The following is a 23,805-nucleotide window of genomic DNA, read 5'->3' on the forward strand; positions in this document are numbered from 1 at the left end:
TAAGGGTTTCGATCAGATCGCCGGTTCGCATTCGGATCGGAAATACGCTAGTAGGGCGCCCTAGGATTATATGAATTTTAAATAATTGGTTTGATGGGTACGATCATACCAGCACAACTGCACCAGAACCCATCAGGACTCCGCAGTTAAGCGTGCTTGGGCGAGAGTTGTACTAGGATGGGTCACCTCCTGGGAAGTCCTCGTGTTGCACCCCTCGTTTTTGTTTTTTCCGCCTTGTGAGAGGAATTGACAAGAAGGACAACTCGGGAGTGGATTTTTAGGAAAATCGCGCCCTGCCGATCGCGTAGCTATGGGTTTCGATCAGATCGCCGGTTCGCATTTGGATCGGAAAGACGCTAGTACGTCGCACTAGGATTATATGAACTTTAAATAATTAGTTTGACGGATGCGATCATACCAGCATTAATGCACCGGATCCCATTTCAACTCCGCATTTAATCGTGCTTGGGCGAGAGTAGTACTAGGATGGGTGACCTCCTGGGAAGTCCTCATGTTGCACGCCTCGTTTTTGTTTTTTCCGCCTTACGAGACGAATTTACAAGAAGGACAACTTGGGAGTGGATTTTTAGGAAAATCGCGCCCTGCCCAGCGCGTTGCCAAGGGTTTCGATCAGATCGCCGGTTCGCATTGGGATCGGAAATACGCTAGTAGGTCGCCCTAGGATTATATGAATTTTAAATAATTGGTTTGATGGGTGCGATCATACCAGCACTAATGCACCGGATCCCATGAGAACTCTGCAGTCAAGCTTGCTTGGGCGAGAGTAGTACTAGGATGGGGGACCTCCTCGGATGTCGTCGTGTTGCACCCCTCTTTTTTGTTTTTTCCGCATTGCGAGAGGAATTTACAAGAAGGACAACTTGGGAGTGGATTTTTAGGAAAATCGCGCCCTGCCCAGCGCGTAGCCAAGGGTTTCGATCAGATCGCCGGTTCGCATTGGGATCGGAAATACGCTAGTAGGTCGCACTAGGGTTATATGAATTTTAAATAATTGGTTTGATGGGTGCGATCATACCAGCACAAATGCACCGGAACCCATCAGAACTCCGCAGTTAAGCGTGCTTGGGCGAGAGTAGTACTAGGATGGGTCACCTCCTGGGAAGTCCTCGTGTTGCACCCCTCGTTTTTGTTTTTTCTTCCTTGTGAGAGGAATTGACAAGAAGGACAACTCGGGAGTGGATTTTTAGGAAAATCGCGCCCTGCCCATCGCGTAGCTATGGGTTTCGATCAGATCGCCGGTTCGCATTTGGATCGGAAAGACGCTAGTACGTCGCACTAGGATTGTATGAATTTTAAATAATTAGTTTGACGGGTGCGAACATACCAGCACTAATGCACCGGATCCCATTTCAACTCCGCATTTAATCGTGCTTGGGAGAGAGTAGTACTAGGATGGGTGACCTCCTGGGAAGTCCTCATGTTGCACCCCTCGTTTTTGTTTTTTCCGTCTTACGAGGCGAATTTACAAGAAGGACAACTTGGGAGTGGATTTTTTGGAAAATAGCGCCCTGCCCAGCGCGTAGCCAAGGGTTTCGATCAGATCGCCGGTTCGCATTTGGATCGAAAAGACGCTAGTACGTCGCACTAGGATTATATGAATTTTAAATAATTAGTTTGATGGGTGCGATCATACCAGCACTAATGCACCGGATCCCATTAGAATTCCGCAGTTAACCGTGCTTGGGCGAGAGAAGTACTAGGATGGGTGACCTCCTGGGAAGTCCTCGTGGTGCACCCCTCGTTTTTGTTTTTTCCGCCTTGCGAGAGGAATTGACAAGAAGGACCACTCGGAAGTCGATTTTTCGAAAAATCGCGCCCTGCCCACCGCGTAGCCAAGGGTTTCGATCAGATCGCCGGTTCGCATTGGGATCAGAAATACGCATGCAGGTCGCCCTAGGATTATATGAATTTTAAATAATTAGTTTGATGGGTGCGATCATACCAGCACTAATGCACCGGATCCCATCAGAACTCTGCAGTCAAGCTTGGTTGGGCGAGAGTAGTACTAGGATGGGGGACCTCCTCGGATGTCGTCGTGTTGCACCCCTCGTTTTTGTTTTTTCCGCATTGCGAGAGGAATTTACAAGAAGGACAACTTGGGAGTGGATTTTTAGGAAAATCGCGCCCTGCCCAGCGCGTAGCCAAGGGTTTCGATCAGATCGCCGGTTCGCATTGGGATCGGAAATACGCTAGTAGGTCGCACTAGGATTATATGAATTTTAAATAATTGGTTTGATGGGTGCGATCATACCAGCACAAATGCACCGGAACCCATCAGAACTCCGCAGTTAAGCGTGCTTGGGCGAGAGTAGTACTAGGATGGGTCACCTCCTGGGAAGTCCTCGTGTTGCACCCCTCGTTTTTGTTTTTTCCGCCTTGTGAGAGGAATTGACAAGAAGGACAACTCGAGAGTGTATTTTTAGGAAAATCGCGCCCTGCCGATCGCGTAGCTATGGGTTTCGATCAGATCGCCGGTTCGCATTTGGATCGGAAAGACGCTAGTACGTCGCACTAGGATTATATGAATTTTAAATAATTAGTTTGACGGGGGCGATCATACCAGCACTAATGCACCGGATCCCATTTCAACTCCGCATTTAATCGTGCTTGGGCGAGAGTAGTACTAGGATGGGTGACCTCCTGGGAAGTCCTCGTGTTGCACCCCTCGTTTTTGTATTTTCCGCCTTGCGAGAGGAATTGACAATAAGGACCACTCGGGAGTGGATTTTTGGGAAAATCGCGCCCTGCTGATCGCGTAGCTATGGGTTTCGATAAGATCGCCGGTTCGCATTGGGATCGGAAATACGCTAGTAGGTCGCCCTAGGATTATATGAATTTTAAATAATTGGTTTGATGGGTACGATCATACCAGCACAACTGCACCAGAACCCATCAAGACTCCGCAGTTAAGCGTGCTTGGGCGAGAGTTGTACTAGGATGGGTCACCTCCTAGTAAGTCCTCGTGTTGCACCCCACGTTTTTGTTTTTTCCGCATTAGGAGAGGCATTGACAATAAGGACAACTAGGGAGTGGATTCTTAGGAAAATCGCGCCCAGCCCATCGCGTAGCTATTGGTTTCGATCAGATCGCTGGTTCGCATATGGATCGGAAAGACGCTAGTACGTCACACTTGGATTATATGAATTTTAAATAATTAGTTTGACGGGTGCGATCATACCAGCACTAATGCACTGGATCCCATTTGAACTCCGCATTTTACCGTGCTTGGGCGAGAGTAGTACTAGGATGGGTGACCTCCTGGGAAGTCCTCATGTTGCACCCCTCGTTTTTGTTTTTTCCGCCTTACGAGGTGAATTTACAAGAAGGACAACTTGGGAGTGGATTTTTAGGAAAATCACACCCTGCCCAGCGCGTAGCCAAGGGTTTCGATCAGATCGCCGGTTCGCATTGGGATCGGAAATACGCTAGTACGTCGCACTAGGATTATAAGAATTTTAAATAATTAGTTTGATGGGTGCGATCATACCAGCCCTAATGCACCGGATACCATTAGAATTCCGCAGTTAACCGTGCTTGGGCGAGAGTAGTACTAGGATGGGTGACCTCCTGGGAAGTCCTCGTGGTGCACCCCTCGTTTTTGTTTTTTCCGCCTTGCGAGAGGAATTGACAAGAAGGACCAATTGACAAGTGGATTTTTCGAAAAATCGCGCCCTGCCCATCGCGTAGCCAAGGGTTTCGATCAGATCGCCGGTTCGCAATGGGATCAGAAATACGCATGTAGGTCACCCTAGGATTATATGAATTTTAAATAATTGCTTTGACGGGTGCGATCATACCAGCACAAATGCACCGGAACCCATCAGAACTCCGCAGTTAAGCGTGCTTGGGCGAGAGTAGTACTAGGATGGGTCACCTCCTGGGAAGTCCTCGTGTTGCACCCCTCGTTTTTGTTTTTTCCGCCTTGTGAGAGGAATTGACAAGAAGGACAACTCGGGAGTGGATATTTAGGAAAATCGCGCCCTGCCCATCGCGTAGCTATGGGTTTCGATTAGATCGCCGGTTCGCATTTGGATCGGAAAGACGCTAGTACGTCGCACTAGGATTATATGAATTTTAAATAATTAGTTTGATGGGTGCGATCATACCAGCACTAATGCACCGGATCCGATCAGAACTCTGCAGTCAAGCTTGCTTGGGCGAGAGTAGTACTCGGATGGGGGACCTCCTCGGATGTCGTCGTGTTGCACCCCTCGTTTTTGTTTTTTCCGCATTGCGAGAGGAATTTACAAGAAGGACAACTTGGGAGTGGATTTTTAGGAAAATCGCGCCCTGCCCATCGCGTAGCCAAGGGTTTCGATCAGATCACCGGTTCGCATTGGGATCGGAAATACGCTAGTAGGTCGCCCTAGGATTATATGAATTTTAAATAATTGGTTTGATGGGTGCGATCATACCAGCACAAATGCACCGGAACCCATCAGAACTCCGCAGTTAAGCGTGCTTGGGCGAGAGTAGTACTAGGATGGGTCACCTCCTGGGAAGTCCTCGTGTTGCACCCCTCGTTTTTGTTTTTTCCGCCTTGCAGAGGAATTGACAAGAAGGACCACTCGGAAGTGGATTTTTCGAAAAATCGCGCCCTGCCCATCGCGTAGCCAAGGGTTTCGATCAGATCGCCGGTTCGCATTGGGATCGAAAATACGCATGTTGGTCGCCCTAGGATTATATGAATTTTAAATAATTTGTTTGATGGGTGCGATCATACCAGCACTAATGCACCGGATCCCATCAGAACTCTACAGTCAAGCTTGCCTGGGTGAGAGTAGTACTCGGATGGGGGACCTCCTCGGATGTCGTCGTGTTGCACCCCTCGTTTTTATTTTTTCCGCCTTGCGAGAGGAATTTACAAGAAGGACAACTTGGGAGTGGATTTTTAGGAAAATCGCGCCCTGCCCATCGTGTAGCCAAGGGTTTCGATCAGATCGCCGGTTCGCATTGGGATCGGAAATACGCTAGTAGGTCGCCCTAGGATTATATGAATTTTAAATAATTACTTTGATGGGTGCGATCATACCAGCACTAATGCACTGGATCCCATTTGAACTCCACATTTAACCGTGCTTGGGCGAGAGTAGTAGTAGGATGTGTGACCACTTGGGAAGTCCTCGTGTTGCACCCCTCGTTTTTGTTTTTTCCGCCTTGCGAGAGGAATTGACAAGAAGGACAACTCGGGAGTGGATTTTTAGGAAAATCGCGCCCTGCCGATCGTGTAGATATGGGTTTCGATCAGATCACCGGTACGCATTTGGATCGAAAAGACGCTAGTACGTCGCACTAGGATTATTTGAATTTTAAATAATTACTTTGACGGGTGCGATCATACGAGCATTAATGCACCGGATCCCATTTGAACTCCGCATTTTACCGTGCTTGGGAGAGAGTAGTACTAGGATGGGTGACCTCCTGCGAAGTCCTCGTGTTGCACCCCTCGTTTTTGTTTTTTCCGCCTTGTGAGAGGAATTGACAAGAAGGACAACTCGGGAGTGGATTTTTAGGAAAATCGCGCCCTGCCCATCGTGTAGCCAAGGGTTTCGATCAGATCGCCGGTTCGCATTGGGATCGGAAATACGCTAGTAGGTCGCCCTAAGATTATATGAATTTGAAATAATTAGTTTGATGGGTGCGATCATACCAGCACTAATGCACCGGATCCCATCAGAACTCCGCATTCAAGCTTGCTTGCGCGAGAGTAGTACTAGGATGGGTGACCTCCTGGGAAGTCCTCATGTTGCACCCCTCGTTTTTGTTTTTTCCGCCATACGAGGCGAATTTACAAGAAGGACAACTTGGGAGTGGATTTTTAGGAAAATCGCGCCCTGCCCAGCGCGTAGCCAAGGGTTTCGATCAGATCGCCGGTTCGCATTGGGATCGGAAATACGCTAGTAGGTCGCCTAGGATTATATGAATTTTAAATAATTGGTTTGATGGTTGCGATCATACCAGCACTAATGCAGCGGATCCCATCAGAACTCCGCAGCTAAGCGTGCTTGGGCGAGAGTAGTACTAGGATGGGTGACCTCCTGGGAAGTCCTCGTGTTGCACCCCTCGTTTTTGTTTTTTCCACCTTGTGAGATGAATTGACAAGAAGGACCACTCGGGAGTGGATTTTTAGGAAAATCGAGCCATGCCCATCGCGTACCTATGGCTTTCGATCAGATCGCCGGTTCGCATTTGCATGGGAAAGACGCTAGTACGTCGCACTAGGATTATAAGAATTTTAAATAATTAGTTTGATGGGTGCGATCATCCCAGCACTAATGCACCGGATCCCATTAGAATTCTGCAGTTAACCGTGCTTGGGCGAGAGTAGTACTAGGATGGGTGACCTCCTGGGAAGTCCTCGTGGTGCAACCCTCGTTTTTGTTTTCTCCGCCTTGCGAGAGGAATTTACAAGAAGGACAACTTGGGAGTGGATTTTTAGGAAAATCGCGCCCTGCCCATCACGTAGCCAAGGGTTTCGATCAGATCACCGGTTCGCATTGGGATTGGAAATACGCTAGAAGATCGCCTAGGATTATATGAATTTTAAATAATTAGTTTGATGGGTGCGATCATACCAGCACAAATGCACCGGATCCCATTAGAATTCTGCAGTTAACCGTGCTTGGGCGAGAGTAGTACTAGGATGGGTGACCTCCTGGGAAGTCCTCGTGGTGCACCCCTCGTTTTTGTTTTTTCCGCCTTGCGAGAGGAATTGACAAGAAGGACCAATTGACAAGTGGATTTTTCGAAAAATCGCGCCCTGCCCATCGCGTAGCCAAGGGTTTCGATCTGATCGCCGGTTCGCAATGGGATCAGAAATACGCATGTAGGTCGCCCTAGGATTATATGAATTTTAAATAATTGGTTTGACGGGTTCGATCATACCAGCACAAATGCACCGGAACCCATCAGAACTCCGCAGTTAAGCGTGCTTGTGCGAGAGTAGTACTAGGATGGGTCACCTCCTGGGAAGTCCTCGTGTTGCACCCCTCGTTTTTGTTTTTTCCGCCTTGTGAGAGGAATTGACAAGAAGGACCACTCGGAAGTGGATTTTTCGAAAAATCGCGCCCTGCCCATCGCGTAGCTATGGGTTTCGATCAGATCGCTGGTTCGCATTTGGATCGGAAAGACGCTAGTACGTCGCACTAGGATTATATGAATTTTAAATAATTAGTTTGACGGGTGCGATCATACCAGCACTAATGCACCGGATCCCATTTCAACTCCGCATTTAATCGTGCTTGGGCGAGAGTGGTACTAGGATGGGTGACCTCCTGGGAAGTCCTCATGTTACCCCCCTCGTTTTTGTTTTTTCCGCCTTACGAGGCGAATTTACAAGAAGGACAACTTGGGAGTGGATTTTTAGGAAAATCGCGCCCTGCCCAGCACGTAGCCAAGGGTTTCGATCAGATCGCCGGTTCGCAATGGGATCGGAAATACGCTAGTAGGTCGCCCTAGGATTATATGAATTTTAAATAATTGGTTTGATGGGTGCGATCATACCAGCACTAATGCATCGGATCCCATCAGAACTCTGCAGTCAAGCTTGCTTGGGCGAGAGTAGTACTAGGATGGGGGACCTCCTCGGATGTCGTCGTGTTGCACCCCTCGTTTTTGTTTTTTCCGCATTCCGAGAGGAATTTACAAGAAGGACAACTTGGGAGTGGATTTTTAGAAAAATCGCGCCCTGCCCAGCGCGTAGCCAAGGGTTTCGATCAGATCGCCGGTTCGCATTGGGATCGGAAATACGCTAGTAGGTCGCACTAGGGTTATATGAATTTTAAATAATTGGTTTGATGGGTGCGATCATACCAGCACTAATGCACCGGATCCCATTAGAATTCCGCAGTTAACCGTGCTTGGGCGAGAGTAGTACTAGGATGGGTGACCTCCTGGGAAGTCCTCGTGGTGCACCCCTCGTTTTTGTTTTTTCCGCCTTGCGAGAGAAATTGACAAGAAGGACCAATTGACAAGTGGATTTTTCGAAAAATCGCGCCCTGCCCATCGCGTAGCCAAGGGTTTCGATCAGATCGCCGGTTCACATTGGGATCAGAAATACGCATGTAGGTCGCCCTAGGATTATATGAATTTTAAATAATTAGTTTGATGGGTGCGATCTTACCAGCACTAATGCACCGGATCCCATCAGAACTCTGCAGTCAAGCTTGCTTGGGCGAGAGTAGTACTAGGATGGGGGACCTCCTCGGATGTCGTCGTGTTGCACCCCTCGTTTTTGTTTTTTCCGCATTGCGAGAGGAATTTACAAGAAGGACAACTTGGGAGTGGATTTTTAGGAAAATCGCGCCCTGCCCAGCGCGTAGCCAAGGGTTTCGATCAGATCGCCGGTTCGCATTGGGATCGGAAATACGCTAGTAGGTCGCCCTAGGATTATATGAATTTTAAATAATTGGTTTGATGGGTGCGATCATACCAGCACAAATGCACCGGAACCCATCAGAACTCCGCAGTTAAGCGTGCTTGGGCGAGAGTAGTACTAGGATGGGTCACCTCCTGGGAAGTCCTCGTGTTGCACCCCTCGTTTTTGTTTTTTCCGCCTTGTGAGAGGAATTGACAAGAAGGACAACTCGGGAGTGGATTTTTAGGAAAATCGCGCCCTGCCCATCGCGTAGCTATGGGTTTCGATCAGATCGCCGGTTCGCATTTGGATCGGAAAGACGCTAGTACGTCGCACTAGGATTATATGAATTTTAAATAATTAGTTTGACGGGTGCGATCATACCAGCACTAATGCACCGGATCCCATTTCAACTCCGCATTTAACCGTGCTTGGGCGAGAGTAGTACTAGGATGGGTGACCTCCTGGGAAGTCCCCGTGTTGCACCCCTCGTTTTTGTTTTTTCCGCCTTGCGAGAGGAATTGACAATAAGGACCACTCGGGAGTGGATTTTTAGGAAAATCGCGCCCTGCCGATCGCGTAGCTATGGGTTTTGATCAGATCGCCGGTTCGCATTTGGATCGGAAAGACGCTAGTACGTCGCACTAGGATTATATGAATTTTAAATAATTAGTTTGATGGGCGCGATCATACCAGCACTAATGCACCGGATCCCATTAGAACTCCGCAGTTAACCGTGCTTGGTTGAGAGTAGTACTAGGATGGGTGACCTCCTCGGAAGTCCTCGTGTTGCACCCCTCGTTTTTGTTTTTTCCGCCTTGCAAGAGGAATTGACAAGAAGGACCACTCGGGAGTGGATTTTTCGAAAATCGCGCCCTGCCCATCGCGTAGCCATGGGTTTCGATCAGATCGCCGGTTCGCATTGGGATCGGAAATACGCTAGTAGGGCGCCCTAGGATTATATGAATTTTAAATAATTGGTTTGATGGGTACGATCATACCAGCACAACTGCACCAGAACCCATCAGGACTCCGCAGTTAAGCGAGCTTGGGCGAGAGTTGTACTAGGATGGGTCACCTCCTGGGAAGTCCTCGTGTTGCACCCCACGTTTTTGTTTTTTCCGCCTTGGGAGAGGCATTGACAATAAGGACAACTAGGGAGTGGATTCTTAGGAAAATCGCGCCCTGCCCATCGCGTAGCTATTGGTTTCGATCAGATCGCCGGTTCGCATTTGGATCGGAAAGACGCTAGTACGTCGCACTTGGATTATATGAATTTTAAATAATTAGTTTGACGGGTGCGATCATACCAGCACTAATGCACTGGATCCCATTTGAACTCCGCATTTTACCGTGCTTGGGCGAGAGTAGTACTAGGATGGGTGACCTCCTGGGAAGTCCTCGTGTTGCACCCCTCGTTTTTGTTTTTTCCTTGCGAGAGGAATTGACAAAAAGGACCACTCGGGAGTGGATTTTTAGGAAAATTGCGCCCTGCCCATCGTGTAGCCAAGGGTTTCGATCAGATCGCCGGTTCGCATTGGGATCGGAAATACGCTAGTAGGTCGCCCTAGGATTATATGAATTTGAAATAATTACTTTGATGGGTGCGATCATACCAGCACTAATGCACCGGATCCCATCAGAACTCTGCAGTCAAGCTTGCTTGGGCGAGAGTAGTACTAGGATGGGGGACCTCCTCGGATGTCGTCGTGTTGCACCCCTCGTTTTTGTTTTTTCCGCATTGCGAGAGGAATTTACAAGAAGGACAACTTGGGAGTGGATTTTTAGGAAAATCGCGCCCTGCCCATCGCGTAGCTATGGGTTTCGATCAGATCGCCGGTTCGCATTTGGATCGAAAAGACGCTAGTACGTCGCACTAGGATTATATGAATTTTAAATAATTAGTTTGATGGGTGCGATCATACCAGCACTAATGCACCGGATCCCATTAGAACTCCGCATTAACCGTGCTTGGGCGAGAGTAGTACTAGGATGGGTGACCTCCTGGGAAGTCCTCGTGTTGCACCCCTCGTTTTTGTTTTTTCCGCCTTGCAAGAGGAATTGACAAGAAGGACCACTCGGGAGTGGATTTTTCGAAAATCGCGCCCTGCCCATCGCGTAGCCATGGGTTTCGATCAGATCGCCGGTTCGCATTGGGATCGGAAATACGCTAGTAGGTCGCCCTAGGATTATATGAATTTTAAATAATTGGTTTGATGGGTACGATCATACCAGCACAACTGCACCAGAACCCATCAGGACTCCGCAGTTAAGCGTGCTTGGGCGAGAGTTGTACTAGGATGGGTCACCTCCTGGGAAGTCCTCGTGTTGCACCCCACGTTTTTGTTTTTTCCGCCTTGGGAGAGGCATTGACAATAAGGACAACTAGGGAGTGGATTCTTAGGAAAATCGCGCCCTGCCCATCGCGTAGCTATTGGTTTCGATCAGATCGCCGGTTCGCATTTGGATCGGAAAGACGCTAGTACGTCGCACTTGGATTATATGAATTTTAAATAATTAGTTTGACGGGTGCGATCATACCAGCACTAATGCACTGGATCCCATTTGAACTCCGCATTTTACCGTGCTTGGGCGAGAGTAGTACTAGGATGGGTGACCTCCTGGGAAGTCCTCGTGTTGCACCCCTCGTTTTTGTTTTTTCCTTGCGAGAGGAATTGACAAAAAGGACCACTCGGGAGTGGATTTTTAGGAAAATTGCGCCCTGCCCATCGTGTAGCCAAGGGTTTCGATCAGATCGCCGGTTCGCATTGGGATCGGAAATACGCTAGTAGGTCGCCCTAGGATTATATGAATTTGAAATAATTACTTTGATGGGTGCGATCATACCAGCACTAATGCACTAGATCCCATTTGAACTCCGCATTTAACCGTGCTTGGGCGAGAGTAGTAGTAGGATGTGTGACCTCCTGGGAAGTCCTCGTGTTGCACCCCTCGTTTTTGTTTTCTCCGCTTTGCGAGAGGAATTGACAAGAAGGACAACTCGGGAGTGGATTTTTAGGAAAATCGCGCCCTGCCGATCGTGTAGATATGGGTTTCGATCAGATCGCCGGTTCGCATTTGGATCGAAAAGACGCTAGTACGTCGCACTAGGATTATATGAATTTTAAATAATTACTTTGACGGGTGCGATCATACCAGCAGTAATGCACCGGATCCCATTTGAACTCCGCATTTTTCCGTGCTTGGGAGAGAGTAGTACTAGGATGGGTGACCTCCTGCGAAGTCCTCGTGTTGCACCCCTCGTTTTTGTTTTTTCCGCCTTGCGAGAGGAATTGACAATAAGGACCACTCGGGAGTGGATTTTTAGGAAAATCGCGCCCTGCCCATCGTGTAGCCAAGGGTTTCGATCAGATCGCCGGTTCGCATTGGGATCGGAAATACGCTAGTAGGTCGCCCTAAGATTATATGAATTTGAAATAATTAGTTTGATGGGTGCGATCATACCACCACTAATGCACCGGATCCCATCAGAACTCCGCATTCAAGCTTGCTTGGGCGAGAGTAGTACTAAGATGGGTGACCTCCTGGGAAGTCCTCATGTTGCACCCCTCGTTTTTTTTTTCCGCCTTACGAGGCGAATTTACAAGAAGGACAACTTGGGAGTGGATTTTTAGGAAAATCACGCCCTGCCCAGCGCGTAGCCAAGGGTTTCGATCAGATCGCCGGTTCGCATTGGGATCGGAAATACCCTAGTAGGTCGCCTAGGATTATATGAATTTTAAATAATTGGTTTGATGGTTGCGATCATACCAGCACTAATGCAGCGGATCCCATCAGAACTCCGCAGCTAAGCGTGCTTGGGCGAGAGTAGTACTAGGATGGGTGACCTCCTGGGAAGTCCTCGTGTTGCACCCCTCGTTTTTGTTTTTTCCACCTTGTGAGATGAATTGACAAGAAGGACCACTCGGGAGTGGATTTTTAGGAAAATCGAGCCATGCCCATCGCGTACCTATGGCTTTCGATCAGATCGCCGGTTCGCAATTGCATGGGAAAGACGCTATTACGTCGCACTAGGGTTATAAGAATTTTAAATAATTAGTTTGATGGGTGCGATCATACCAGCACTAATGCACCGGATCCCATTAGAATTCCGCAGTTAACCGTGCTTGGGCGAGAGTAGTACTAGGATGGGTGACCTCCTGGGAAGTCCTCGTGGTGCACCCCTCGTTTTTGTTTTTTCCGCCTTGCGAGAGGAATTGACAAGAAGGACCAATTGACAAGTGGATTTTTCGAAAAATCGCGCCCTGCCCATCGCGTAGCCAAGGGTTTCGATCAGATCGCCGGTTCGCATTGGGATCAGAAATACGCATGTAGGTCGCCCTAGGATTATATGAATTTTAAATAATTGGTTTGATGGGTGCGATCATACCAGCACAAATGCACCGGAACCCATCAGAACTCCGCAGTTAAGCGTGCTTGGGCGAGAGTAGTACTAGGATGGGTCACCTCCTGGGAAGTCCTCGTGTTGCACCCCTCGTTTTTGTTTTTTCCGCCTTGTGAGAGGAATTGACAAGAAGGACAACTCGGGAGTGGATTTTTAGGAAAATCGCGCCCTGCCCATCGCGTAGCTATGGGTTTCGATCAGATCGCCGGTTCGCATTTGGATCGGAAAGACGCTAGTACGTCGCACTAGGATTATATGAATTTTAAATAATTAGTTTGATGGGTGCGATCATACCAGCACTAATGCACCGGATCCCATCAGAACTCTGCAGTCAAGCTTGCTTGGGCGAGAGTAGTACTAGGATGGGGGACCTCCTCGGATGTCGTCGTGTTGCACCCCTCGTTTTTGTTTTTTCCGCATTGCGAGAGGAATTTACAAGAAGGACAACTTGGGAGTGGATTTTTAGGAAAATCGCGCCCTGCCCATCGCGTAGCCAAGGGTTTCGATCAGATCACCGGTTCGCATTGGGATCGGAAATACGCTAGTAGGTCGCCTAGGATTATATGAATTTTAAATAATTAGTTTGATGGGTGCGATCATACCAGCACTAATGCACCGGATCCCATTAGAATTCTGCAGTTAACCGTGCTTGGGCGAGAGTAGTACTAGGATGGGTGACCTCTTGGGAAGTCCTCGTGGTGCACCCCTCGTTTTTGTTTTTTCCGCCTTGCGAGAGGAATTTACAAGAAGGACAACTTGCGAGTGGATTTTTAGAAAAATCGCGCCCTGCCCATCACGTAGCTATGGGTTTCGATCAAATCGCCGGTTCGCATTTGGATCGGAAAGACGCTAGTACGTCGCACTAGGATTATATGAATTTTAAATAATTGGTTTGATGGGTACGATCATACCAGCACAACTGCACCAGAACCCATCAGGACTCCGCAGTTAAGCGTGCTTGGGCGAGAGTTGTACTAGGATGGGTCACCTCCTGGGAAGTCCTCGTGTTGCACCCCACGTTTTTGTTTTTTCCGCCTTGGGAGAGGCATTGACAATAAGGACAACTAGGGAGTGGATTCTTAGGAAAATCGCGCCCTGCCCATCACGTAGCTATTGGTTTCGATCAGATCGCCGGTTCGCATTTGGATCGGAAAGACGCTAGTACGTCGCACTTGGATTATATGAATTTTAAATAATTAGTTTGACGGGTGCGATCATACAAGCACTAATGCACCGGATCCCATTTCAACTCCGCATTTAACCGTGCTTGGGCGAGAGTAGTACTAGGATGGGTGACCTCCTCGGAAGTCCTCGTGGTGCACCCCTCGTTTTTGTTTTTTCCGCCTTGCGAGAGGAATTTACAAGAAGGACAACTTGCGAGTGGATTTTTAGAAAAATCGCGCCCTGCCCATCACGTAGCTATGTGTTTCGAGCAAATCGCCGGTTCGCATTTGGATCGGAAAGACGCTAGTACGTCGCACTAGGATTATATGAATTTTAAATAATTGGTTTGATGGGTACGATCATACCAGCACAACTGCACCAGAACCCATCAGGACTCCGCAGTTAAGCGTGCTTGGGCGAGAGTTGTACTAGGATGGGTCACCTCCTGGGAAGTCCTCGTGTTGCACCCCACGTTTTTGTTTTTTCCGCCTTGGGAGAGGCATTGACAATAAGGACAACTAGGGAGCGGATTCTTAGGAAAATCGCGCCCTGCCCATCGCGTAGCTATTGGTTTCGATCAGATCGCCGGTTCGCATTTGGATCGAAAAGACGCTAGTACGTCACACTTGGATTATATGAATTTTAAATAATTAGTTTGATGGGCGCTATCATACCAGCACTAATGCACCGGATCCCATTAGAACTCCGCAATTAACCGTGCTTGGTTGAGAGTAGTACTAGGATGGGTGACCTCCTCGGAAGTCCTCGTGTTGCACCCCTCGTTTTTGTTTTTTCCGCCTTGCAAGAGGAATTGACAAGAAGGACCACTCGGGAGTGGATTTTTCGAAAATCGCGCCCTGCCCATCGCGTAGCCATGGGTTTCGATCAGATCGCCGGTTCGCATTGGGATCGGAAATACGCTAGTAGGGCGCCCTAGGATTATATGAATTTTAAATAATTGGTTTGATGGGTACGATCATACCAGCACAACTGCTCCAGAACCCATCAGGACTCCGCAGTTAAGCGTGCTTGGGCGAGAGTTGTACTAGGATGGGTCACCTCCTGGGAAGTCCTCGTGTTGCACCCCACGTTTTTGTTTTTTCCGCCTTGGGAGAGGCATTGACAATAAGGACAACTAGGGAGTGGATTCTTAGGAAAATCGCGCCCGGCCCATCGCGTAGCTATTGGTTTCGATCAGATCGCCGGTTCGCATTTGGATCGGAAAGACGCTAGTACGTCGCACTTGGATTATATGAATTTTAAATAATTAGTTTGACTGGTGCGATCATACCAGCACTAATGCATTGGATCCCATTTGAACTCCGCATTTTACCGTGCTTGGGCGAGAGTAGTACTAGGATGGGTGACCTCCTGGGAAGTCCTCGTGTTGCACCCATCGTTTTTGTTTTTTCCTTGCGAGAGGAATTGACAAAAAGGACCACTCGGGAGTGGATTTTTAGGAAAATTGCGCCCTGCCCATCGTGTAGCCAAGGGTTTCGATCAGATCACCGGTTCGCATTGGGATCGGAAATACGCTAGTAGGTCGCCCTAGGATTATATGAATTTGAAATAATTACTTTGATGGGTGCGATCATACCAGCACTAATGCACTAGATCCCATTTGAACTCCGCATTTAACCGTGCTTGGGCGAGAGTAGTAGTAGGATGTGTGACCTCCTGGGAAGTCCTCGTGTTGCACCCCTCGTTTTTGTTTTCTCCGCTTTGCGAGAGGAATTGACAAGAAGGACAACTCGGGAGTGGATTTTTAAGAAAATCGCGCCCTGCCGATCGTGTAGATATGGGTTTCGATCAGATCGCCGGTTCGCATTTGGATCGAAAAGACGCTAGTACGTCGCCCTAGGATTATATGAATTTTAAATAATTACTTTGACGGGTGCGATCATACCAGCAGTAATGCACCGGATCCCATTTGAACTGGCATTTTCGTTAGCGGGAAAGTAGTACTAGGATGATGGAGTGAACTCTACTTGAAGTCCTGCGTGTTGCACCTCGTTTTTGTTTTTCGCCTTGCGAGGAAGGAATTGACAAGAGGACCACTTCGGGATGGATTTTTAGAAAATGGCATACATACATCAGTAGCCATGGGTTTCAATCAGATCGCCGGTTCGCATTGGGATCGGAAATACGCTAGTAGGGCGCCCTAGGATTATATGAATTTTAAATAATTGGTTTGATGGGTACGATCATACCAGCACAACTGCACCAGAACCCATCAGGACTCCGCAGTTAAGCGTGCTTGGGCGAGACTTGTACTAGGATGGGTCACCTCCTGGGAAGTCCTCGTGTTGCACCCCACGTTTTTGTTTTTTCCGCCTTGGGAGAGGCATTGACAATAAGGACAACTAGGGAGTGGATTCTTAGGAAAATCGCGCCCGGCCCATCGCGTAGCTATTGGTTTCGATCAGATCGCCGGTTCGCATTTGGATCGGAAAGACGCTAGTACGTCGCACTTGGATTATATGAATTTTAAATAATTAGTTTGACTGGTGCGATCATACCAGCACTAATGCATTGGATCCCATTTGAACTCCGCATTTTACCGTGCTTGGGCGAGAGTAGTACTAGGATGGGTGACCTCCTGGGAAGTCCTCGTGTTGCACCCATCGTTTTTGTTTTTTCCTTGCGAGAGGAATTGACAAAAAGGACCACTCGGGAGTGGATTTTTAGGAAAATTGCGCCCTGCCCATCGTGTAGCCAAGGGTTTCGATCAGATCACCGGTTCGCATTGGGATCGGAAATACGCTAGTAGGTCGCCCTAGGATTATATGAATTTGAAATAATTACTTTGATGGGTGCGATCATACCAGCACTAATGCACTAGATCCCATTTGAACTCCGCATTTAACCGTGCTTGGGCGAGAGTAGTAGTAGGATGTGTGACCTCCAGGGAAGTCCTCGTGTTGCACCCCTCGTTTTTGTTTTCTCCGCTTTGCGAGAGGAATTGACAAGAAGGACAACTCGGGAGTGGATTTTTTGGAAAATCGCGCCCTGCCCATCGCGTAGCTATTGGTTTCGATCAGATCGCCGGTTCACATTTGGATCGAAAAGGCGCTAGTACGTCGCACTAGGATTATATGAATTTTAAATAATTACTTTGACGGGTGCGATCATACCAGCAGTAATGCACCGGATCCCATTTGAACTCCGCATTTTACCGTGCTTGGGAGAGAGTAGTACTAGGATGGGTGACCTCCTGCGAAGTCCTCGTGTTGCACCCCTCGTTTTTGTTTTTTCCGTCTTGCGAGAGGAATTGACAATAAGGACCACTCGGGAGTGGATTTTTAGGAAAATCGCGCCCTGCCCATCATGTAGCCAAGGGTTTCGATCAGATCGCCGGTTCGCATTGGGATCGGAAATACGCTAGTAGGTCGCCCTAAGATTATATGAATTTGAAATAATTAGTTTGATGGGTGCGATCATACCAGCACTAATGCACCGGATCCCATCAGAACTCCGCATTCAAGCGTGCTTGGGCGAGAGTAGTACTAGGATGGGTGATCTCCTCGGAAGTCCTCGTGTTGCACCCCTCGTTTTTGTTTTTTCCGCCTTGCAAGAGGAATTGACAAGAAGGACCACTCGGGAGTGGATTTTTCGAAAATCGCGCCCTGCCCATCGCGTAGCTAAGGGTTTCGATCAGATCGCCGGTTCGCATTCGGATCGGAAATACGCTAGTAGGTCGCCCTAGGATTATATGAATTTTAAATAATTGGTTTGATGGGTACGATCATACCAGCACAACTGCACCAGAACCCATCAGGACTACGCAGTTAAGCGTGTTTGGCCGAGAGTTGTACTAGGATGGGTCACCTCCTGGGAAGTCCTCGTGTTGCACCCCACGTTTTTGTTTTTTCCGCCTTGGGAGAGGCATTGACAATAAGGACAACTCGGGAGTGGATTCTTAGGAAAATTGCGCCCTGCCCATCTCGTAGCTATTGGTTTCGATCAGATCGCCGGTTCGCATTTGGATCGAAAAGACGCTAGTACGTCGCACTAGGATTATATGAATTTTAAATAATAACTTTGACGGGTGCGATCATACCAGCAGTAATGCACCGGATCCCATTTGAACTCCGCATTTTACCGTGCTTGGGAGAGAGTAGTACTAGGATGGGTGACCTCCTGCGAAGTCCTCATGTTGCACCCCTCGTTTTTGTTTTTTCCGCCTTGCGAGAGGAATTGACAATAAGGACGACTCGGGAGTGGATTTTTAGGAAAATTGCGCCCTGCCCATCGTGTAGCCAAGGGTTTCGATCAGATCGCCGGTTCGCATTCGGATCGGAAATATGCTAGTAGGCCGCCCTAGGATTATATGAATTTGAAATAATTACTTTGATGGGTGCGATCATACCAGCACTAATGCACTGGATCCCATTTGAACTCCGCATTTAACCATGCTTGGGCGAGAGTAGTAGTAGGATGTGTGACCTCCTGGGAAGTCCTCGTGTTGCACCCCTCGTTTTTGTTTTTTCCGCCTTGCGAGAGGAATTGACAAGAAGGACAACTCGGGAGTGGATTTTTTGGAAAATCGCGCCCTGCCCATCGCGTAGCTATTGGTTTCGATCAGATCGCCGGTTCACATTTGGATCGAAAAGGCGCTAGTACGTCGCACTAGGATTATATGAATTTTAAATAATTACTTTGACGGGTGCGATCATACCAGCAGTAATGCACCGGATCCCATTTGAACTCCGCATTTTACCGTGCTTGGGAGAGAGTAGTACTAGGATGGGTGACCTCCTGCGAAGTCCTCGTGTTGCACCCCTCGTTTTTGTTTTTTCCGCCTTGCGAGAGGAATTGACAATAAGGACCACTCGGGAGTGGATTTTTAAGAAAATCGCGCCCTGCCCATCGTGTAGCCAAGGGTTTCGATCAGATCGTCGGTTCGCATTGGGATCGGAAATACGCTAGTAGGTCGCCCTAAGATTATATGAATTTGAAATAATTAGTTTGATGGGTACGATCATACCAGCACTAATGCACCGGATCCCATCAGAACTCCGCATTCAAGCTTGCTTGGGCGAGAGTAGTACTAGGATGGGTGACCTCCTGGGAAGTCCTCATGTTGCACCCCTCGTTTTTGTTTTTTCCGCCTTACGAGGCGAATTTACAAGAAGGACAACTTGGGAGTGGATTTTTAGGAAAATCGCGCCCTGCCCAGCGCGTAGCCAAGGGTTTCGATCAGATCGCCGGTTCGCATTGGGATCGGAAATACGCTAGTAGGTCGCCCTAGGATTATATGAATTTTAAATAATTGGTTTGATGGTTGCGATCGTACCAGCACTAATGCACCGGATCCCATCAGAACTCCGCAGCTAAGCGTGCTTGGGCGAGAGTAGTACTAGGATGGGTGACCTCCTGGGAAGTCCTCGTGTTGCACCCCTCGTTTTTGTTTTTTCCACCTTGTGAGAGGAATTGACAAGAAGGACCACTCGAGAGTGGATTTTTAGGAAAATCGCGCCCTGCCCATCGCCTAGCTATGGGTTTCGATCAGATCGCTGGTTCGCATTTGGATCGGAAAGACGCTAGTACGTCGCACTAGGATTATATGAATTTTAAATAATTAGTTTGACGGGTGCGATCATACCAGCACTAATGCACCGGATCCCATTTCAACTCCGCATTTAACCGTGCTTGGGCGAGAGTCGTACTAGGATGGGTGACCTCCTGGGAAGTCCTCGTGTTGCCCCCCTCGTTTTTGTTTTTTCCGCCTTGCGAGAGGAATTGACAATAAGGACCACTCGGGAGTGGATTTTTAGGAAAATCGCGCCCTGCCGATCGCGTAGCTTTGGGTTTCGATCAGATCGCCGGTTCGCATTTGGATCGGAAAGACGCTAGTACGTCGCACTAGGATTATATGAATTTTAAATAATTAGTTTGATGGGCGCGATCATACCAGCACTAAGGCACCGGATCCCATTAGAACTCCGCCGTTAACCGTGCTTGGTTGAGAGTAGTACTAGGATGGGTGACCTCCTGGGAAGTCCTCGTGTTGCACCCCTCGTTTTTGTTTTTTCCGCCTTGCAAGAGGAATTGACAAGAAGGACCACTCGGGAGTGGATTTTTCGAAAATCGCGCCCTGCCCATCGCGTAGCCAAGGGTTTCGATCTGATCGCCGGTTCGCATTGGGATCGGAAATACGCTAGTAGGTCGCCCTAGGATTATATGAATTTTAAATAATTGGTTTGATGGGTACGATCATACCAGCACAACTGCACCAGAACCCATCAGCACTCCGCAGTTAAGCGTGCTTGGGCGAGAGTAGTACTAGGATGGGTGACCTCCTGGGAAGTCCTCGTGTTGCACCCCTCGTTTTTGTTTTTTCCGCCTTGGGAGAGCCATTGACAATAAGGACAACTCGGGAGTGGATTCTTAGGAAAATCGCGCCCTGCCCATCGCGTAGCTATTGGTTTCGATCAGATCGCCGGTTCGCAGTTGGATCGGAAAGAAGCTAGTACGTCGCACTTGGATTATATGAATTTTAAATAATTAGTTTGACGGGTGCGATCATACCAGCACTAGTGCACCGGATCCCATTTGAACTCCGCATTTTACCGTGCTTGGGCGAGAGTAGTACTAGGATGGGTGACCTCCTGGGAAGTCCTCGTGTTGCACCCTCTTTTTTGTTTTTTCCGCCTTGCGAGAGGAATTGACAATAAGGACCACTCGGGAGTGGATTTTTAGGAACATTGCGCCCTGCCCATCGTGTAGCCAAGGGTTTCGATCAGATCGCCGGTTTCCATTGGGATCGGAAATACGCTAGTAGGTCGCCCTAGGATTATATGAATTTTAAATAATTGGTTTGATGGGTGCGATCATACCAGCACAAATGCACCGGAACCCATCAGAACTCCGCAGTTAAGCGTGCTTGGGCGAGAGTAGTACTAGGATGGGTCACCTCCTGGGAAGTCCTCGTGTTGCACCCCTCGTTTTTGGTTTTTCCGCCTTGGGAGAGGTATTGACAATAAGGACAACTCGGGAGTGGATTCTTAGGAAAATCGCGCCCTGCCCATCACGTAGCTATTGGTTTCGATCAGATCGCCGGTTCACATTTGGATCGAAAAGGCGCTAGTACGTCGCACTAGGATTATATGAATTTTAAATAATTACTTTGACGGGTGCGATCATACCAGCAGTAATGCACCGGATCCCATTTGAACTCCGCATTTTACCGTGCTTGGGAGAGAGTAGTACTAGGATGGGTGACCTCCTGCGAAGTCCTCGTGTTGCACCCCTCGTTTTTGTTTTTTCCGCCTTACTCGGCGAATTTACAAGAAGGACAACTTGGGAGTGGATTTTTAGAAAAATCGCGCCCTGCCCAGCGCGTAGCCAAGGGTTTCGATCAGATCGCCGGTTCGCATTGGGATCGGAAATACGCTAGTCGGTCGCCCTAGGATTATATGAATTTTAAATAATTGGTTTGATGGTTGCGATCATACCAGCACTAATGCACCGGATCCCATCAGAACTCCGCAGCTAAGCGTGCTTGGGCGAGAGTAGTACTAGGATGGGTGACCTCCTGGGAAGTCCTCGTGGTGCACCCCTCGTTTTTGTTTTTTTCGCCTTGCGAGAGGAATTGACAAGAAGGACCACTCGGAAGTGGATTTTTCGAAAAATCGCGCCCTTCCCATCGCGTAGCCAAGGGTTTCGATCAGATCGCCGGTTCGCATTGGGATCGAAAATACGCATGTAGGTCGCCCTAGGATTATATGAATTTTAAATAATTAGTTTGATGGGTGCGATCATCCCAGCACTAATGCACCGGATCCCATTAGAATTCCGCAGTTAACCATGCTTGGGCGAGAGTAGTACTAGGATGGGTGACCTCCTGGGAAGTCCTCGTGGTGCACCCCTCGTTTTTGTTTTTTCCGCCTTGCGAGAGGAATTTACAAGAAGGACAACTTGGGAGTGGATTTTTAGGAAAATCGCGCCCTGCCCATCGCGTACCTATGGCTTTCGATCAGATCGCCGGTTTGCATTTGCATGGGAAAGACGCTAGTACGTCGCACTAGGATTATAAGAATTTTAAATAATTAGTTTGATGAGTGCGATCATCCCAGCACTAATGCACCGGATCCCATTAGAATTCCGCAGTTAACCGTGCTTGGGCGAGAGTAGTACTAGGATGGGTGACCTCCTGGGAAGTCCTCGTGGTGCACCCCTCGTTTTTGTTTTTTCCGCCTTGCGAGAGGAATTTACAAGAAGGACAACTTGGGAGTGGATTTTTAGGAAAATCGCGCCCTGCCCATCGCGTAGCCAAGGGTTTCGATCAGATCACCGGTTCGGATTGGGATCGGAAATACGCTAGTAGGTCGCCCTAGGATTATATGAATTTTAAATAATTGGTTTGATGGGTGCGATCATACCAGCACAAATGCACCGGAACCCATCAGAACTCCGCAGTTAAGCGTGCCTGGGCGAGAGTAGTACTAGGATGGGTCACCTCCTGGGAAGTCCTCGTGTTGCACCCCTCGTTTTTGTTTTTTCCGCCTTGTGAGAGGAATTGACAAGAAGGACAACTCGTGAGTGGATTTTTAGGAAAATCGCGCCCTGCCCATCGCGTAGCTATGGGTTTCGATTAGATCGCCGGTTCGCATTTGGATCGGAAAGACGCTAGTACGTCGCACTAGGATTATATGAATTTTAAATAATTAGTTTGATTGGTGCGATCATACCAGCACTAATGCACCGGATCCGATCAGAACTCTGCAGTCAAGCTTGCTTGGGCGAGAGTAGTACTCGGATGGGGGACCTCCTCGGATGTCGTCGAGTTGCACCCCTCGTTTTTGTTTTTTCCGCATTGCGAGAGGAATTTACAAGAAGGACAACTTGGGAGTGGATTTTTAGGAAAATCGCGCCCTGCCCATCGCGTAGCCAAGGGTTTCGATCAGATCACTGGTTCGCATTGGGATCGGAAATACGCTAGTAGGTCGCCCTAGGATTATATGAATTTTAAATAATTGGTTTGATGGGTGCGATCATACCAGCACAAATGCACCGAAACCCATCAGAACTCCGCAGTTAAGCGTGCTAGGGCGAGAGTAGTACTAGGATGGTGACCTCCTGGGAAGTCCTCGTGTTGCACCCCTCGTTTTTGTTTTTTCCGCCCAGTGAGAGGAATTGACAAGAAGGACAACTCGGGAGTGGATTTTTATGAAAATCGCGCCCTGCCCATCGCGTAGCTATGGGTTTCGATCAGATCGCCGGTTCGCATTTGGATCGGAAAGACGCTAGTACGTCGCACTAGGATTATATGAATTTTAAATAATTAGTTTGACGGGTGCGATCATACCAGCACTAATGCACCGGATCCCAATTCAACTCCGCATTTAATCGTGCTTGGGCGAGAGTAGTACTAGGATGGGTGACCTCCTGGGAAGTCCTCGTGTTGCACCCCTCGTTTTTGTATTTTCCGCCTTGGGAGAGGCATTGACAATAAGGACAACTAGGGAGTGGATTCTTAGGAAAATCGCGCCCTGCCCATCGCGTAGCTATTGGTTTCGATCAGATCGCCGGTTCGCATTTGGATCGGAAAGACGCTAGTACGTCGCACTTGGATTATATGAATTTTAAATAATTAGTTTGATGGGCGCGATCATACCAGCACTAATGCACCGGATCCCATTAGAACTCCGCAGTTAACCGTGCTTGGTTGAGAGTAGTACTAGGATGGGTGACCTCCTCGGAAGTCCTCGTGTTGCACCCCTCGTTTTTGTTTTTTCCGCCTTGCGAGAGGAATTGACAAGAAGGACCACTCGGAAGTCGATTTTTCGAAAAATCGCGCCCTGCCCACCGCGTAGCCAAGGGTTTCGATCAGATCGCCGGTTCGCATTGGGATCAG

General features: G+C 48.4%; 65 non-coding genes and 11 pseudogenes across 65 annotated transcripts; all 76 read left to right on the plus strand.

The window, feature by feature from the left end:
• Positions 1-95: 95 nt before the first annotated feature.
• On the plus strand, positions 96-214 carry LOC118346387. The gene has a single exon (XR_004799705.1). It is a non-coding gene; the product is annotated as a 5S ribosomal RNA (ribosomal RNA).
• A 190-nt stretch (positions 215-404) lies between these two features.
• Positions 405-523, plus strand: LOC118346439 (annotated as a pseudogene).
• A 190-nt stretch (positions 524-713) lies between these two features.
• LOC118346426 lies at positions 714-832 on the plus strand. The gene has a single exon (XR_004799744.1). It is a non-coding gene; the product is annotated as a 5S ribosomal RNA (ribosomal RNA).
• A 190-nt stretch (positions 833-1,022) lies between these two features.
• Positions 1,023-1,141, plus strand: LOC118346388. Its single transcript, XR_004799706.1, has one exon. It is a non-coding gene; the product is annotated as a 5S ribosomal RNA (ribosomal RNA).
• A 190-nt stretch (positions 1,142-1,331) lies between these two features.
• On the plus strand, positions 1,332-1,450 carry LOC118346425. Its single transcript, XR_004799743.1, has one exon. It is a non-coding gene; the product is annotated as a 5S ribosomal RNA (ribosomal RNA).
• Positions 1,451-1,640: 190 nt separating this feature from the next.
• Positions 1,641-1,759, plus strand: LOC118346466. Its single transcript, XR_004799767.1, has one exon. It is a non-coding gene; the product is annotated as a 5S ribosomal RNA (ribosomal RNA).
• Positions 1,760-1,949: 190 nt separating this feature from the next.
• Positions 1,950-2,068, plus strand: LOC118346440 (annotated as a pseudogene).
• A 190-nt stretch (positions 2,069-2,258) lies between these two features.
• LOC118346399 lies at positions 2,259-2,377 on the plus strand. The gene has a single exon (XR_004799717.1). It is a non-coding gene; the product is annotated as a 5S ribosomal RNA (ribosomal RNA).
• Positions 2,378-2,567: 190 nt separating this feature from the next.
• Positions 2,568-2,686, plus strand: LOC118346383. The gene has a single exon (XR_004799701.1). It is a non-coding gene; the product is annotated as a 5S ribosomal RNA (ribosomal RNA).
• A 190-nt stretch (positions 2,687-2,876) lies between these two features.
• Positions 2,877-2,995, plus strand: LOC118346449 (annotated as a pseudogene).
• Positions 2,996-3,185: 190 nt separating this feature from the next.
• Positions 3,186-3,304, plus strand: LOC118346393. Its single transcript, XR_004799711.1, has one exon. It is a non-coding gene; the product is annotated as a 5S ribosomal RNA (ribosomal RNA).
• A 190-nt stretch (positions 3,305-3,494) lies between these two features.
• LOC118346392 lies at positions 3,495-3,613 on the plus strand. The gene has a single exon (XR_004799710.1). It is a non-coding gene; the product is annotated as a 5S ribosomal RNA (ribosomal RNA).
• Positions 3,614-3,804: 191 nt separating this feature from the next.
• Positions 3,805-3,923, plus strand: LOC118346410. The gene has a single exon (XR_004799728.1). It is a non-coding gene; the product is annotated as a 5S ribosomal RNA (ribosomal RNA).
• A 190-nt stretch (positions 3,924-4,113) lies between these two features.
• LOC118346441 lies at positions 4,114-4,232 on the plus strand (annotated as a pseudogene).
• Positions 4,233-4,422: 190 nt separating this feature from the next.
• On the plus strand, positions 4,423-4,541 carry LOC118346421. Its single transcript, XR_004799739.1, has one exon. It is a non-coding gene; the product is annotated as a 5S ribosomal RNA (ribosomal RNA).
• Positions 4,542-4,730: 189 nt separating this feature from the next.
• On the plus strand, positions 4,731-4,849 carry LOC118346447 (annotated as a pseudogene).
• Positions 4,850-5,039: 190 nt separating this feature from the next.
• Positions 5,040-5,158, plus strand: LOC118346384. Its single transcript, XR_004799702.1, has one exon. It is a non-coding gene; the product is annotated as a 5S ribosomal RNA (ribosomal RNA).
• Positions 5,159-5,348: 190 nt separating this feature from the next.
• Positions 5,349-5,467, plus strand: LOC118346438 (annotated as a pseudogene).
• A 190-nt stretch (positions 5,468-5,657) lies between these two features.
• Positions 5,658-5,776, plus strand: LOC118346402. The gene has a single exon (XR_004799720.1). It is a non-coding gene; the product is annotated as a 5S ribosomal RNA (ribosomal RNA).
• A 189-nt stretch (positions 5,777-5,965) lies between these two features.
• LOC118346457 lies at positions 5,966-6,084 on the plus strand. Its single transcript, XR_004799758.1, has one exon. It is a non-coding gene; the product is annotated as a 5S ribosomal RNA (ribosomal RNA).
• Positions 6,085-6,274: 190 nt separating this feature from the next.
• Positions 6,275-6,393, plus strand: LOC118346381. The gene has a single exon (XR_004799699.1). It is a non-coding gene; the product is annotated as a 5S ribosomal RNA (ribosomal RNA).
• A 189-nt stretch (positions 6,394-6,582) lies between these two features.
• On the plus strand, positions 6,583-6,701 carry LOC118346479. Its single transcript, XR_004799780.1, has one exon. It is a non-coding gene; the product is annotated as a 5S ribosomal RNA (ribosomal RNA).
• Positions 6,702-6,892: 191 nt separating this feature from the next.
• On the plus strand, positions 6,893-7,011 carry LOC118346375. Its single transcript, XR_004799693.1, has one exon. It is a non-coding gene; the product is annotated as a 5S ribosomal RNA (ribosomal RNA).
• A 190-nt stretch (positions 7,012-7,201) lies between these two features.
• LOC118346446 lies at positions 7,202-7,320 on the plus strand (annotated as a pseudogene).
• A 190-nt stretch (positions 7,321-7,510) lies between these two features.
• On the plus strand, positions 7,511-7,629 carry LOC118346434. The gene has a single exon (XR_004799752.1). It is a non-coding gene; the product is annotated as a 5S ribosomal RNA (ribosomal RNA).
• A 190-nt stretch (positions 7,630-7,819) lies between these two features.
• LOC118346463 lies at positions 7,820-7,938 on the plus strand. Its single transcript, XR_004799764.1, has one exon. It is a non-coding gene; the product is annotated as a 5S ribosomal RNA (ribosomal RNA).
• A 191-nt stretch (positions 7,939-8,129) lies between these two features.
• Positions 8,130-8,248, plus strand: LOC118346427. Its single transcript, XR_004799745.1, has one exon. It is a non-coding gene; the product is annotated as a 5S ribosomal RNA (ribosomal RNA).
• Positions 8,249-8,438: 190 nt separating this feature from the next.
• Positions 8,439-8,557, plus strand: LOC118346432. The gene has a single exon (XR_004799750.1). It is a non-coding gene; the product is annotated as a 5S ribosomal RNA (ribosomal RNA).
• Positions 8,558-8,747: 190 nt separating this feature from the next.
• Positions 8,748-8,866, plus strand: LOC118346372. The gene has a single exon (XR_004799690.1). It is a non-coding gene; the product is annotated as a 5S ribosomal RNA (ribosomal RNA).
• Positions 8,867-9,056: 190 nt separating this feature from the next.
• LOC118346492 lies at positions 9,057-9,175 on the plus strand. The gene has a single exon (XR_004799793.1). It is a non-coding gene; the product is annotated as a 5S ribosomal RNA (ribosomal RNA).
• Positions 9,176-9,364: 189 nt separating this feature from the next.
• On the plus strand, positions 9,365-9,483 carry LOC118346420. Its single transcript, XR_004799738.1, has one exon. It is a non-coding gene; the product is annotated as a 5S ribosomal RNA (ribosomal RNA).
• A 190-nt stretch (positions 9,484-9,673) lies between these two features.
• Positions 9,674-9,792, plus strand: LOC118346481. The gene has a single exon (XR_004799782.1). It is a non-coding gene; the product is annotated as a 5S ribosomal RNA (ribosomal RNA).
• A 187-nt stretch (positions 9,793-9,979) lies between these two features.
• On the plus strand, positions 9,980-10,098 carry LOC118346412. Its single transcript, XR_004799730.1, has one exon. It is a non-coding gene; the product is annotated as a 5S ribosomal RNA (ribosomal RNA).
• Positions 10,099-10,288: 190 nt separating this feature from the next.
• LOC118346477 lies at positions 10,289-10,406 on the plus strand. The gene has a single exon (XR_004799778.1). It is a non-coding gene; the product is annotated as a 5S ribosomal RNA (ribosomal RNA).
• Positions 10,407-10,595: 189 nt separating this feature from the next.
• On the plus strand, positions 10,596-10,714 carry LOC118346389. Its single transcript, XR_004799707.1, has one exon. It is a non-coding gene; the product is annotated as a 5S ribosomal RNA (ribosomal RNA).
• A 190-nt stretch (positions 10,715-10,904) lies between these two features.
• LOC118346482 lies at positions 10,905-11,023 on the plus strand. Its single transcript, XR_004799783.1, has one exon. It is a non-coding gene; the product is annotated as a 5S ribosomal RNA (ribosomal RNA).
• Positions 11,024-11,210: 187 nt separating this feature from the next.
• LOC118346406 lies at positions 11,211-11,329 on the plus strand. Its single transcript, XR_004799724.1, has one exon. It is a non-coding gene; the product is annotated as a 5S ribosomal RNA (ribosomal RNA).
• Positions 11,330-11,519: 190 nt separating this feature from the next.
• LOC118346445 lies at positions 11,520-11,638 on the plus strand (annotated as a pseudogene).
• A 190-nt stretch (positions 11,639-11,828) lies between these two features.
• LOC118346404 lies at positions 11,829-11,947 on the plus strand. Its single transcript, XR_004799722.1, has one exon. It is a non-coding gene; the product is annotated as a 5S ribosomal RNA (ribosomal RNA).
• Positions 11,948-12,134: 187 nt separating this feature from the next.
• LOC118346458 lies at positions 12,135-12,253 on the plus strand. The gene has a single exon (XR_004799759.1). It is a non-coding gene; the product is annotated as a 5S ribosomal RNA (ribosomal RNA).
• Positions 12,254-12,443: 190 nt separating this feature from the next.
• On the plus strand, positions 12,444-12,562 carry LOC118346464. Its single transcript, XR_004799765.1, has one exon. It is a non-coding gene; the product is annotated as a 5S ribosomal RNA (ribosomal RNA).
• Positions 12,563-12,753: 191 nt separating this feature from the next.
• LOC118346443 lies at positions 12,754-12,872 on the plus strand. The gene has a single exon (XR_004799753.1). It is a non-coding gene; the product is annotated as a 5S ribosomal RNA (ribosomal RNA).
• A 190-nt stretch (positions 12,873-13,062) lies between these two features.
• Positions 13,063-13,181, plus strand: LOC118346413. Its single transcript, XR_004799731.1, has one exon. It is a non-coding gene; the product is annotated as a 5S ribosomal RNA (ribosomal RNA).
• Positions 13,182-13,370: 189 nt separating this feature from the next.
• Positions 13,371-13,489, plus strand: LOC118346474. Its single transcript, XR_004799775.1, has one exon. It is a non-coding gene; the product is annotated as a 5S ribosomal RNA (ribosomal RNA).
• A 190-nt stretch (positions 13,490-13,679) lies between these two features.
• LOC118346390 lies at positions 13,680-13,798 on the plus strand. The gene has a single exon (XR_004799708.1). It is a non-coding gene; the product is annotated as a 5S ribosomal RNA (ribosomal RNA).
• Positions 13,799-13,988: 190 nt separating this feature from the next.
• LOC118346437 lies at positions 13,989-14,107 on the plus strand (annotated as a pseudogene).
• Positions 14,108-14,297: 190 nt separating this feature from the next.
• Positions 14,298-14,416, plus strand: LOC118346391. The gene has a single exon (XR_004799709.1). It is a non-coding gene; the product is annotated as a 5S ribosomal RNA (ribosomal RNA).
• Positions 14,417-14,606: 190 nt separating this feature from the next.
• On the plus strand, positions 14,607-14,725 carry LOC118346423. Its single transcript, XR_004799741.1, has one exon. It is a non-coding gene; the product is annotated as a 5S ribosomal RNA (ribosomal RNA).
• Positions 14,726-14,914: 189 nt separating this feature from the next.
• LOC118346401 lies at positions 14,915-15,033 on the plus strand. The gene has a single exon (XR_004799719.1). It is a non-coding gene; the product is annotated as a 5S ribosomal RNA (ribosomal RNA).
• Positions 15,034-15,223: 190 nt separating this feature from the next.
• On the plus strand, positions 15,224-15,342 carry LOC118346409. Its single transcript, XR_004799727.1, has one exon. It is a non-coding gene; the product is annotated as a 5S ribosomal RNA (ribosomal RNA).
• Positions 15,343-15,529: 187 nt separating this feature from the next.
• Positions 15,530-15,648, plus strand: LOC118346407. The gene has a single exon (XR_004799725.1). It is a non-coding gene; the product is annotated as a 5S ribosomal RNA (ribosomal RNA).
• Positions 15,649-16,142: 494 nt separating this feature from the next.
• Positions 16,143-16,261, plus strand: LOC118346398. The gene has a single exon (XR_004799716.1). It is a non-coding gene; the product is annotated as a 5S ribosomal RNA (ribosomal RNA).
• A 190-nt stretch (positions 16,262-16,451) lies between these two features.
• Positions 16,452-16,570, plus strand: LOC118346411. The gene has a single exon (XR_004799729.1). It is a non-coding gene; the product is annotated as a 5S ribosomal RNA (ribosomal RNA).
• A 187-nt stretch (positions 16,571-16,757) lies between these two features.
• On the plus strand, positions 16,758-16,876 carry LOC118346424. The gene has a single exon (XR_004799742.1). It is a non-coding gene; the product is annotated as a 5S ribosomal RNA (ribosomal RNA).
• Positions 16,877-17,066: 190 nt separating this feature from the next.
• LOC118346430 lies at positions 17,067-17,185 on the plus strand. The gene has a single exon (XR_004799748.1). It is a non-coding gene; the product is annotated as a 5S ribosomal RNA (ribosomal RNA).
• A 190-nt stretch (positions 17,186-17,375) lies between these two features.
• LOC118346470 lies at positions 17,376-17,494 on the plus strand. The gene has a single exon (XR_004799771.1). It is a non-coding gene; the product is annotated as a 5S ribosomal RNA (ribosomal RNA).
• A 189-nt stretch (positions 17,495-17,683) lies between these two features.
• On the plus strand, positions 17,684-17,802 carry LOC118346451 (annotated as a pseudogene).
• Positions 17,803-17,992: 190 nt separating this feature from the next.
• Positions 17,993-18,111, plus strand: LOC118346428. Its single transcript, XR_004799746.1, has one exon. It is a non-coding gene; the product is annotated as a 5S ribosomal RNA (ribosomal RNA).
• Positions 18,112-18,301: 190 nt separating this feature from the next.
• LOC118346417 lies at positions 18,302-18,420 on the plus strand. The gene has a single exon (XR_004799735.1). It is a non-coding gene; the product is annotated as a 5S ribosomal RNA (ribosomal RNA).
• A 190-nt stretch (positions 18,421-18,610) lies between these two features.
• LOC118346431 lies at positions 18,611-18,729 on the plus strand. The gene has a single exon (XR_004799749.1). It is a non-coding gene; the product is annotated as a 5S ribosomal RNA (ribosomal RNA).
• Positions 18,730-18,919: 190 nt separating this feature from the next.
• LOC118346394 lies at positions 18,920-19,038 on the plus strand. The gene has a single exon (XR_004799712.1). It is a non-coding gene; the product is annotated as a 5S ribosomal RNA (ribosomal RNA).
• Positions 19,039-19,228: 190 nt separating this feature from the next.
• LOC118346489 lies at positions 19,229-19,347 on the plus strand. Its single transcript, XR_004799790.1, has one exon. It is a non-coding gene; the product is annotated as a 5S ribosomal RNA (ribosomal RNA).
• A 190-nt stretch (positions 19,348-19,537) lies between these two features.
• Positions 19,538-19,656, plus strand: LOC118346416. The gene has a single exon (XR_004799734.1). It is a non-coding gene; the product is annotated as a 5S ribosomal RNA (ribosomal RNA).
• Positions 19,657-19,846: 190 nt separating this feature from the next.
• On the plus strand, positions 19,847-19,965 carry LOC118346379. The gene has a single exon (XR_004799697.1). It is a non-coding gene; the product is annotated as a 5S ribosomal RNA (ribosomal RNA).
• Positions 19,966-20,154: 189 nt separating this feature from the next.
• Positions 20,155-20,273, plus strand: LOC118346480. Its single transcript, XR_004799781.1, has one exon. It is a non-coding gene; the product is annotated as a 5S ribosomal RNA (ribosomal RNA).
• Positions 20,274-20,463: 190 nt separating this feature from the next.
• On the plus strand, positions 20,464-20,582 carry LOC118346487. The gene has a single exon (XR_004799788.1). It is a non-coding gene; the product is annotated as a 5S ribosomal RNA (ribosomal RNA).
• A 189-nt stretch (positions 20,583-20,771) lies between these two features.
• On the plus strand, positions 20,772-20,890 carry LOC118346453. The gene has a single exon (XR_004799754.1). It is a non-coding gene; the product is annotated as a 5S ribosomal RNA (ribosomal RNA).
• Positions 20,891-21,080: 190 nt separating this feature from the next.
• LOC118346433 lies at positions 21,081-21,199 on the plus strand. The gene has a single exon (XR_004799751.1). It is a non-coding gene; the product is annotated as a 5S ribosomal RNA (ribosomal RNA).
• A 190-nt stretch (positions 21,200-21,389) lies between these two features.
• Positions 21,390-21,508, plus strand: LOC118346377. Its single transcript, XR_004799695.1, has one exon. It is a non-coding gene; the product is annotated as a 5S ribosomal RNA (ribosomal RNA).
• A 190-nt stretch (positions 21,509-21,698) lies between these two features.
• Positions 21,699-21,817, plus strand: LOC118346491. The gene has a single exon (XR_004799792.1). It is a non-coding gene; the product is annotated as a 5S ribosomal RNA (ribosomal RNA).
• A 190-nt stretch (positions 21,818-22,007) lies between these two features.
• Positions 22,008-22,126, plus strand: LOC118346485. The gene has a single exon (XR_004799786.1). It is a non-coding gene; the product is annotated as a 5S ribosomal RNA (ribosomal RNA).
• Positions 22,127-22,316: 190 nt separating this feature from the next.
• Positions 22,317-22,435, plus strand: LOC118346455. Its single transcript, XR_004799756.1, has one exon. It is a non-coding gene; the product is annotated as a 5S ribosomal RNA (ribosomal RNA).
• Positions 22,436-22,625: 190 nt separating this feature from the next.
• On the plus strand, positions 22,626-22,744 carry LOC118346452 (annotated as a pseudogene).
• A 190-nt stretch (positions 22,745-22,934) lies between these two features.
• Positions 22,935-23,052, plus strand: LOC118346486. The gene has a single exon (XR_004799787.1). It is a non-coding gene; the product is annotated as a 5S ribosomal RNA (ribosomal RNA).
• A 190-nt stretch (positions 23,053-23,242) lies between these two features.
• Positions 23,243-23,361, plus strand: LOC118346386. The gene has a single exon (XR_004799704.1). It is a non-coding gene; the product is annotated as a 5S ribosomal RNA (ribosomal RNA).
• A 190-nt stretch (positions 23,362-23,551) lies between these two features.
• On the plus strand, positions 23,552-23,670 carry LOC118346493. The gene has a single exon (XR_004799794.1). It is a non-coding gene; the product is annotated as a 5S ribosomal RNA (ribosomal RNA).
• The last annotated feature ends 135 nt before the right edge of the window (positions 23,671-23,805 follow it).

This window comes from Juglans regia, unplaced genomic scaffold, assembly GCF_001411555.2.
Source record: "Juglans regia cultivar Chandler unplaced genomic scaffold, Walnut 2.0 Scaffold_793, whole genome shotgun sequence".
Taxonomy (NCBI): domain Eukaryota; kingdom Viridiplantae; phylum Streptophyta; class Magnoliopsida; order Fagales; family Juglandaceae; genus Juglans; species Juglans regia.